Source organism: Coenobita brevimanus, chromosome 102, assembly GCF_032717465.1.
Source record: "Coenobita brevimanus isolate Jiangsu-jjx chromosome 102, ASM3271746v2, whole genome shotgun sequence".
Taxonomy (NCBI): Eukaryota; Metazoa; Arthropoda; class Malacostraca; order Decapoda; family Coenobitidae; genus Coenobita; species Coenobita brevimanus.
This window is the reverse complement of record NC_137055.1, coordinates 823,848-833,847: the sequence shown is the minus strand read 5'-3', so window position 1 is coordinate 833,847 and position 10,000 is coordinate 823,848. Positions and strand designations below refer to the sequence as shown.

Genomic DNA, 10,000 nt, shown 5'->3' with positions numbered 1-10,000 from the left:
GAAAATACCATTCCATTTCGCATGACTGATACTACGTTATAGGGTTAATGGCGCCAATTACACACACACACACACACACACACACACACACACACAAGCTCTCTCTCTCTCTCTCTCTCTCTCTCTCTCTCTACTACAAGATAATCATTACTACTTACTTATCATAGCTGGTGACCTGGTGACTACAGGGTGTGGCAAAACACAGCAACCACTCTGTTAATGTCCAACTAGCCACAGAGACAACCTGCTTACACTGTTTCCACTAAAAACTTCTACACAACACCTTAAAATTCAATGTGGTGACAATGAAGTGTGTTGTGGTGTGGATGTGGATGTGATAGGAAGCATTAGGAGAAACACTTTGAGGTGGTTTGGCCATGTGGAGAGGATGGAGAGTGAGAGACTGACGAGGAGAGTGTATGTGAGTGAGGTGGAGGAGAGGGAGGGGAGGCCAAGGATGAGATGGAGGGATGGAATGAAGAGGTATATAAGAGACAGGGGTGTGAGCTGGGAGCAGGGCAGTGATGGGCGACGTGGAGGCGGTTTGTTTGTGGCCACCCCTTTTGGGATTGAGGCGTCTGGAAATAGATAGAGAGATATTCACACAACACTGTAAAAATTCGATGTGGTTACAATAACATCAATGGTACGCAAAAGGCAGCTTTGGTTCAAACATGACTTTTTCCACGACTCATTTCACCGCTTCAGAAATTCATGTCACACCAAAATGCATCGTTCCTGCACTTCATTATTTTGGATTTCGTTTCTGCACTTCACTATCATGGATTTCAAAATATATCTTGCAAATTTTAACAGTAAAATAGTTCTATAAAAAAATAAAATAAACCTTACGATATTTAATTACGGTAAGAAAATCAGTGACTTCAATTCCACAACGCACTCACAGGATCAACGCTTCAGTCCAGCAACGTGGATTTTGCATTACCCTTGGCACTAACTTGTACTACTCAGCCTGGGACAGAACGCGGGCAAGTGAGCTCAGCAACAATATCCCTAAGCTTGTCCAGTCCCACTACTACACCCTCTCTCTCTCTCTCTCTCTCTCCCTCTCTCTGCAGACACTTACGTTCACCAGGTATTTCAGAGGTGCAAACATAATCACTGCCCTATTTCTTTCCACTTGCTGTTCTGGGACCTGTACCTGAGACGTGCTGTGAAAATTCTACTCTTGACACGAGGCAAAATCAAAAATAATATCACTGCACGAGAGAGCACCTGGATGGAGAAGTTAGAGCACAGAGCACAAGACCTAAATCACAGAGAACAGGGAGACCGGAAGAGGTACAATTAGTGGGGGGATGTTGAGTGTGGTTCTGGCGGAGGTTGGGGAGTGAGTGGGGGTGAGGGAGTGAGTGGGGTGTGTGTTGTGACGTGTGAGGTGTGTGGGGGTTCGTGGGGGTTGCATCATGTCATCCTCGTCCTAGCCAGTCTTGCACCATATGAGAAAGACAGGACAGTGTGTGTGTGTGTGTGTGTGTGTGTGTGTGTGTGTGTGTGTGTGTGTGTGTGTGTGTGTGTGTGTGTGTGTGTGTGTGTGTGTGTGTGTGTGTGTGTGTGTGTGTGTGTGTGTGTGTGTGTGTGTGTGTGTGTGTGTGTGTGTGAGAGAGAGAGAGAGAGAGTTGCATCATACACTAACGTCACCTCTGGCACCCACCCAAATCTACGTGTACGAACAAATCACATAATATCATCACCACAGGAAGAAGGGAGGAGGAAGAAGAGGGGAGAAGAGGGAAGAAGGGAGATGAGGAAGAAGGGAGATGAGGAAGAAGAGGGAAGAAGGGAGAAGAGGGCGAGGGGAAAGGGGAGAAAAGGAAGAAGAGAGGAGGAAGAAGAGGGGAGAGGGAAGAAGAGGGCGAGGGGAAAGGAGAGAAGAGGAAGAAGAGAGGAGGAAGAAGAGGGGAAAGAGGGAAGAGGGGAGAAGAGGGAAGAGGGGAGAAGAGGGAAGAGGGGAGAAGAGGGCGAGGGGAAAGGGGAGAAGAGGGAATATGTAACAGAAGATGAGTCACGAGAGAAGATGAGATGCAGGGAAATGGGAAGGAGATGAGAAACTGACAAGGAGAGGATGTGGGGATAAGTGGAAGACGGGAGATGGGAAACTGACAAGGAGAGGATGTGGGGATAAGTGGAAAAGCGGTGATAAGAAACTGACAAGGAGAGGAAGAGGATAAATGAAGAGGGGAGATGAGAAACTGACAAGAAGAGGAAGAGTGGGTAAGTGGAAGAGGGGAGATGAGAAACTGACAAGGAGAGGAAGAGGGTAAGTGGAAGAGGAGAGAAGAGATATGATGAAGAAGAACGGAGAAGAGAAAGAGGAAGACAGACGATTAAGAGGAAGAGGAGGAAGAGCAAAGATAAAAATGGCAATGTTAAGGATCACACAAGAGAACTGCAGTGGTCCCGTTCGTCTGAGGGCATGACGTCATGAGAATAAGACAAAGATATACAGAGAGACAGACAGACAGACAGACAGATAGAGAGGGGGAGAGATAGATAGATAGATAGATAGACAGAGAGAGAGAGAGAGAGAGAGAGAAAGGGGGCTGAACTCCCCCCCTTCCAACCTACATACAACAAGCTTGAACATGGGTTGGCACTCTGAAGGGGGGGGGGGGACTGGGCAGAGAGGGGAGGAGAGGAGAGAGAAGAGGGGGAGGAAGAAGAGGAAAATGGGGAGATGAGAAGGGGAGAGACTGAAGAGGAGGGGGGGAGGGAGAAAGACAGGAGGAGGCATGGAAGAGGATGGGAAGGAAGGGCGACAAACAGCTAAGAGGGAGAGAAACGGGAGAAAAAGGGAGAGGAGACAGGAGGGGAGGGGGAAGAGAAAGAGAAACAGGGAGGAGAGACAAAGCAGGTGGAAGAGAGAAAAGGCAGAGAGAGGGAGGGAAGAAGAGTGAGGGGAAGAGAGGAGGGGAGAATCAGAAAGAGAGAGAGGGGAGTAAAGATAGAGTGAGAGAAGAGGGGAGAAAGAAATCAAGAGGCAAAGGGAGGGGGGGGAAGAAGTCAGAGAGGGGAGAGAGGAGGGGAGGAGAAGGATGAAGGGAAGAAGAAAGGGAAGGGAGACACGAAAGGGAGGAAGAGGGAAGGGAAGAATGAGAGGAAGGCCGAGGATGAGATGGAGGCGTATCACAGGCGCTGCTTCAATGGGGTTAAGTTTTCACCTGAAGGAACAAGTCTAAACAAGATCCCTTGGGAGTATCTATCTATCTATCTATCTATCTATCTATCTATCGAGAGAGAGAGAGAGAGAGCACTTAATCCAGGTGGTACACACACGGGAAACACGCACATAAGATCACACATCTACATTGTCTATTCACACACACACACACACACACACACACACACACACACACACACAGGATATCAAATGAAGAATCCGAGTCAGGCATGAAATCTAAACACACACACACACACACACACACACACACACACACACACACACACACACACACTGGAGGAATGTCAAGAGGTGTGGGAGATAAACACACACACACACACACACACACACACACACACACACACACACACACACACACACACACACACACACACACACACAGCACACCCTTTGTTTACATTTGACATTTTTAAACACTCGTCTGGAGGTCTCGGCGCGATTTTGCATTTCGCCACAAAATAAAAAAAAAAAAACGAAAAAAAAATAACGTCCCGCCCATGGATTCGTCAGGCTGCGGGTTCGATTCCTTTGTGTTCGGCGAATCTTTATTTCCGTGTAATTCTCGGCCTTGACTTTTGTTTCAATGGGAGCCGAGACGAATTCGTAAACTGAGATGCGTGTTGCCAAAGGTCCACGTCTCCCTCTCTCTCTCTCTCTCTCTCTCTCTCTCTCTCTCTCTCTCTCTCTCTCTCTCTCATGGGGACATTGATGTATATAAATCGTTTAAGTGACAATTTCCAGAAACAGACTCGTATAATCATAATTGAAGCTCTTGTGTTGAGCTTGATTAATTATTGTATTAGGATATGGGGTACAACCAACGGAACTCTTATACACAGTGCCCAGAAACTATTGAACTTTGCTGCTAAAGTTGCTGTAGGTGGAATGAGGAAATACGATCCTGTTTCTCCAGTCCTGAAAGAGTTAAGATGGCTAAATATTAAACAAAAGCATGCATTTGATACGTACTGTACTATGTATAAGATACTGCGTGGTGTGTACCCTGAATGGTTTATGTCCTTTGCTTCTGTGCATAACGTGACTGGAAGTGTAACCAGACAACAAAATAGCCTATATGTACCAAGAGTCCACACTAGCACTGGTGCCAGGTCACTCGCTGTACAGGGCCCGAAGCTCTGGAATGAATTGCCTGCTTTAATAACCAACGCCAGTAGCCTACCAGTATTCAAATCTAGGCTGCTGTGTTTTCTTATGGAAGAGAAAAATGTTTTATGACTTGAAATACCTTGGATGCATTTGCAAGATAAAAATCCCAATTGAGATTTTATTTTGCTCTAAAGTTGTCTTCATTTTTACTGATTTGTCATGTTTTCATTGTACTGTACTTACTATATATCGGAACATGTATCTTTATTAATAACCACTGCTTAATGGAAATAAAGGTATTGGAATTTGAAAGTTATTTGAATACTCTCTCTCTCTCTCTCCTTGGAACGGATACCAATGGCCTTCCTCATCGCCTACTCACTCACTCACTCTCTCACTTTCTCACGCCTTCGATAAAAACGGATGGTTTCCTTGTCAGTTTCTTTCCTCTTTGTTTTTCTATTTTCTGCTCTCTCTCTCTCTCTCTCTCTCTCTCTCTCTCTCTCTCTCTCTCTCTCTCTCTCTCTCTCTCTCTCTCTCTCTCCACTATCTGCTCCCTATCATCCTTTCGCCTCTCTCTCTCTCTCTCTCTCTCTCTCTCTCTCTCTCTCTCCCCACTATCTTCCCCCTATCACCCCTCTTCCCTCTCACACACACACTCAGGCGTGCTCAAGATGAAACAGCTGTAGAATATTACCTGGTGTGTGTCTGTGTGTGTGTGTGTGTGTGTGTGTGTGTGTGTGTGTGTGTGTGTGTGTGTGTGTGTGTGTGTGTGTGTGTGTGTGTGTGTGTGTGTGTGTGTGTGTGTGGTTTCTTATAGTGGTTTTTTTACCGATTTAATCTTCGTACTTTTTTCTTTACCTGCGTCGGTCTTTCTCTGTTATTATTACTGTTCGTATTTTCTCTCTCTCTCTCTCTCTCTCTCTCTCTCTCTCTCTCTCTCTCTCTCCATTTTTTCCTTCCTCTCTTTCTCCTCAGTCCCCGGTTTCCTGTCAATTCTTTCCTTCTTCCTTCTCTCCACTCCTCTTCCTCAGCTGCCTACTGGGATTTCCCCTTTCTTTCCCTCCTTCCATCCTTTCCTCCTCCTTTCCTTCCTTCCTTCCTTCCTTCCTCCAACCCTCCATTTCCCTCACTCAGCTTCCTTCTAGAACTTTCCCTCCTTTTCTCCTCTATGTCTTCTCTTCCATTCCTTCAACTTCCCTTTCCTTCCACACTCTCCCTCTTCCTTCCTTCCTTCTTTCTTTCCTTTCCTGCCTGCACCCCTCCCTCCTTCCTTCCACTATCTCCTCTCTTCCTTCCCTCCTCCCTTCCTCCTCTCCTCCACTCCCTTTCCCCAGCTGCCTACCCTCTTTCCTTCCTTCCTTCCTTCCTTTCCTCCCTCCTCCCCTCCACTCCCTTTCCCCAGCTGCCTACCCTCTTTCCTTCCTTCCTTCCTCCCTTCCTTTCCTCCATCCCTCCTTCCCTCCATTATCTCCCCTCTTTCCTCCCCTCCCCGTAAAACACAAGTGTTCCTAATTTCCCAGCCGCGCAGCCAATGGGACCACTCTCTCTCTCTCTCTCTCTCTCTCTCTCTCTCTCTCTCTCTCTCTCTTCCTTTGCTCCTTTCTATACGTCAGTTTTTTATTACTCTCCTCTCAATAATAATAATAATAATAATAATAATAATAATAACGATAATAATAACGATGATAATAATAATAATAATAATAATAATAATAATAATAATAACGATAATACTACTACTAATAATAATAATAATAACGATAATACTAATAATAATAATAATAATAATAGCAAACCTCAACCTCATTCTCATCATCATCTGTCTGTGTCTGTCTCTCTCTCTCTCTCTCTCTCTCTCTCTCTCTCTCTCTCTCTCTCTCTCTCTCGCAGTGAAGGAAAGAGACAGACCTGAAAAAGTGGGAGGGCTTTTAAAGGGAATGTCGGGAAAAGTTAGAGAGAGAGAGAGAGAGAGAGAGAGAGAGAGAGAGAGGTGAAGAGATGGAAGAGATGAAAGGATGATAGGGAGCAGATAGTGGTGTGTGTGTGTGTGTGTGTGTGTGTGTGTGTGTGTGTGTGTGTGTGTGTGTGTGTGTGAGAGAGAGAGAGAGAGAGAGAGAGAGAGAGAGTCCCTCCCCCACCCTCTCTCCTGGCGCGGTCGCCCTCATCCCGTATGCTAATCACACATTCGGCGCGGGGTCAGCATCGCCGCAGACGCACTCACATCAAAACACTTCATGGCAATTTACGTTTCTCATTTTAACCTTGTAAGATTCCTTTGTTATCGCCCGGCTTACGAGGCGAAGCGATAGTGTTTTTGCCTTCCCCTGTTTGTGTGTGTGTGTGTGTGTGTGTGTGTGTGTGTGTGTGTGTGTGTGTGTGTGTGTGTGTGTGTGTGTGTGTGTGTGTGTGTTCCCATTATATCTCATTAACGGCTTGAGCTATTGGCATGACACCTACATGACATCAAGATATGTCCAACTACTAACGCTGCGTCAATTCTACCTCAGCCAAAATACCACCGTTTTATGTTTTTTTTTTTTTCCGGCAGTGGTCTCTCGCAGTCAAAAAAATAAAAAATCATGTGACACCATAATTACAATTTTTAATCACCCCCCCCCAAAAGAAAAAAATTGGACCACTTAGTAATGATCTCCTTCCCCCTCCCTGACTCCATCCCCCTCCCTGACTCCATCCCCCTCCCTGACTCCTTCCCCCTCCCTGACTCCTTCCCCCTCCCTGACTCCTTCCCCCTCCCTGACTCCTTCCCCCTCCCTGATTCCATCCCCTCCCTGATTCCTTCCCCCTCCCTGACTCCTTCCCCCTCCCTGACTCCATCCCCCTCCCTGACTCCTTCCCCCTCCCTGACTCCCTTCCCTCACCCTGACTCCTGCCCCCTCCCTGACTCCCTCCCCCTCCCTGACTCCTTCCCCCTCCCTGACTCCCTCCCCCTCCCTGACTCCATCCCCCTCCCTAACTCAATCCCCCTCCCTGACTCCATCCCCCTCCCTGACTCCTTCCCCTCCCTGACTCCATCCCCTCCCTGACTCCTTCCCCCTCCCTGACTCCTTCCCCTCCCTGACTCCATCCCCTCCCTGACTCCTTCCCCCTCCCTGACTCCATCCCCCTCCCTGACTCCCTCCCCCTCCCTAACTCCATCCCCCTCCCTGACTCCATCCCCCTCCCTGACTCCTTCCCCCTCCCTGACTCCATCCCCCTCCCTGACTCCTTCCCCCTCCCTGACTCCTTCCCCCTCCCTGACTCCTTCCCCCTCCCTGACTCCTTCCCCCTCCCTGACTCCTTCCCCCTCCCTGACTCCTTCCCCCTCCCTGACTCCTTCCCCCTCCCTGACTCCATCCCCTCCCTGACTTCTTCCCCAGCCCTGACTCCTTCCCCTCCCTGACTCCTTCCCCCTCCCTGACTCCTTCCCCCTCCCTGACTCCTTCCCCTTCCCTGACTACTTCCCCCTCCCTGACTCCATCCCCTCCCTGACTCCTGCCCTCTCCCTGACTCTTTCCCCCTCCCTGACTCCATCCCCTCCCTGACTCCTGCCCCCTCCCTGACCCCCACCCCCTCTCAGACCCCTGCCCTCTCCCTGACTCCTTCCCCCTCCCTGACTCCCTCCCCCTCCCTCACCCCTTCCCCCCACCCACTGGCCTCTCAGGTTTACACATACATCCTGTGAATGAATAAGGGAGATATCTGACCCCTTGCTGGAGGCCTCTTGAACCCCCCTACCTACCCCCCCTTCCTCTATCCTCCCTTCTTCTTTCCCTTCCTCTCTCTCCTTTCCCTCCCTCCATTCTTCCCCCCTTTCTCTCCTTTCCCTCCCTCTCTCCTTTCCCTTCCTCCATTCTTTCTCTTCCTCTCTCTCTCTTCTTTCTCTCCATCCATTCTTTCCCTTCCTTCCTTTTTTCCCTTCCTCTCTCTCTCCTTTCCCTCCCGCCAATCTTTCCTCACCTCTCTCCCTCGCTCCATTCTCTCCCCTCCTCTCTTCCTTCTTTCTCTTCCTCTCTCCTTTCCCTCCCGCCAATCTTTCTTCACCTCTCTCCCACGCTCCAATCTTTCCCTTCCTCTCTCCCTTCCCTCCCTCCATTCTCTCCTTTTCTCTCTCCTTTCCCTCCTTCCATTCTTCCCCTCCTCTCACACATCCCTCCCCCTATTCTTTTCCTTTCCTTTTCTCTCCCTTCCTCCCTACTTCCCTCCCCTCTTTCCCTCCCTTTCACCTCTTCCTCCTCCACTTCCCCTAACCCATCCTTGCCTTTCACTCACAGAAAAGTTGCTGTATCTCTCTCTCTCTCTCTCTCCCCCCCTGCATTCCCCTCCTTCCCCTCCTAATGTCCCCACTTTTCCTTCCTCCCTCTTTCTCTCCCCTCTCTTTTCTCCTTCCTCCTGCCTTCCCTTCTCTTTCTCATTCCTAGTGAGAGAGAGAGAGAGAGAGAGAGAGAGAGAGAGAGAAGGGAAATGGAAGGGAGGTGAAGGAGTGATAGAGAAGATAGTGGAGGGAGAGAGAGGGGGGGGGGTGAGCTAGGCCTAATCTACTAGAGTTACCCCACGCGTTGACTACTTAAAATACACCTCTTTGTCTTCAGTCATTAAAGAGAAGATCATTCAGAGGCGAAAATAGGAATTCTCTGGGGTACTAAACTACAGTATATTATTCCATTTATATATTTGGAAGTTTAAGAGAGTAAAGACGAAAATAAAACAACCACCACAAATCATCATCATCATCATCATCATCATCATCATCATCATTCATTCATTCATTCATTCATTATCCAATCCTACGTTGCCCCATGAGGAGCGTAGGATCCCGGGGCTAGGCAAGTTGGTCCTGACATTTAAGATGAGGGTGACCAGCCTCACTCATCCCTGAGTGGCATTACATTAGCAATCAACCCCAACCACCCCCTGGATATAAACCTTCACCGGCTCAATCCGATTGGAGCTCCGTAATTACCCACTAAACCACCAGGCACCAAAATTTGGTTATATGGTTATCACCCAGCGTAGTAGATGGTTTCCTGTTGTACAGGAAACCATTTGGCTTGTCACTCAGTGTAGAGTCACCCACAGGCAGAAGGAAGAGGAAAGAATGAAGGAAAGACAGAAGAGGGAGTGAACAGTCACCCGTAGGCAGAAGGACGAGGAAAGAATGAAGGAAAGAAAGACAGAAGAGGATGGAAGGGAAGAAGGATGGAGGAGAGGAAAGGGCAGACACCCGAAAGCAGCACTACATCGAATGAGTGGATGGTGAGCGCCTCCACCTACCACAACCATCATCACCATAATAATAATAAATGATAATAATAATAATAATAGTAATAATAACAGACAATAATATAAATAATAATAATAATAATAATAATAATGTGATGAAGAAGAAAAATAGTAACAATAATAATAATAATAATAATAATAATAATAATAATAACAATAATAATAATAATAATAATAATAATAATAATAATAATAACCAGTCCACCACATTCAGTAGCTCATAAACACAAGCCATTCATGCAAATGATTTAACACCCTCATCATGGGAACAACTCTACCCTTACACCAAGCGAGAGAGAATTATATGCAAGAGTGAATTCAAGCAGCCTAAGAGTTTGCTTACATACACCGACTCTCTCTCTCTCTCTCTCTCTCTCTCTCTCTCTCTCTCTCTCTCTCTCTCTCTCT

General features: G+C 47.6%; 1 protein-coding gene across 6 annotated transcripts in view; it reads right to left on the bottom strand.

The window, feature by feature from the left end:
• The window catches only part of rols (zinc-RING finger and ankyrin repeat domain-containing protein rolling pebbles), a 656,798-nt gene that overhangs the window by 85,290 nt on the left and 561,508 nt on the right, over window positions 1-10,000 (bottom strand). The window lies entirely within an intron of this gene.